The sequence below is a fragment of the Fulmarus glacialis genome, unplaced genomic scaffold (assembly GCF_000690835.1).
Source record: "Fulmarus glacialis isolate BGI_N327 unplaced genomic scaffold, ASM69083v1 scaffold18530, whole genome shotgun sequence".
Classification (NCBI taxonomy): domain Eukaryota; kingdom Metazoa; phylum Chordata; class Aves; order Procellariiformes; family Procellariidae; genus Fulmarus; species Fulmarus glacialis.
Genome location: NW_009187328.1, coordinates 14,487 through 15,079, shown reverse-complemented (window position 1 = coordinate 15,079; position 593 = coordinate 14,487). Strand labels below are relative to the sequence as shown.

General features: G+C 64.9%; 1 protein-coding gene across 1 annotated transcript in view; it reads right to left on the bottom strand.

The window, feature by feature from the left end:
- LOC104074636 (dynamin-2) overlaps window positions 1-593 on the bottom strand; it is a gene marked incomplete at both ends in the record, with an annotated part of 15,318 nt that overhangs the window by 423 nt on the left and 14,302 nt on the right. The gene's annotated exons all lie outside the window — the stretch shown is intronic.

The window sequence follows — 593 nt, the reverse complement described above, 5'->3', positions numbered from 1 at the left end:
CCTCTTGCCGCCGGTGCCGGTCAGCCAGCAGCAGCCCGGCCCCGGACAGGAGAGGTGATGGAGAGCAAAAGCTCCGGTGCTCCAACGGCACGAGACAGGCAGGAATTCAGAGCGTGTCTCGGGTTTAAGAGAGGACCGGAGCTGCCCGGGGGCGTTTTGGGGTGTCCCGCACAGGGGTGCTGGTGCCGTCCTGTCCCGAAGGTCGGCACGCAGCGCGGCGGTGCCGGGAACACCGTAAAAAGCAGACCTCAGCCTCCGTCCCGGCCGTTTCAAAGCCGCCGTCGCGCCGCTCGCGAACAAGGCTAGGAAAGGTCTGCGGAGATTAACCGAACCCCATCAGCTGGGGCACGTTCCCAGGAGCAACAACCAACTTACCCAGTCCAGCAACTACCGGAGCAGCTCTCCCCGTCCCTGTTCTGCTCAGGGTTTCCGTGAGCCCTCGCCGAGTGAGGCCGAGGCAGCCCTCGGCCTCATTATAAGCGAGGAATCCCGTGTTTCTCCCCCAAACCCACTCCCCCTCTTGTGCGTTGCCCTCTGCCCCAAAGCAGCCTCCCCCCGGGGCAGCTACTCGGACTCCTCGCGGGCAGGAATAC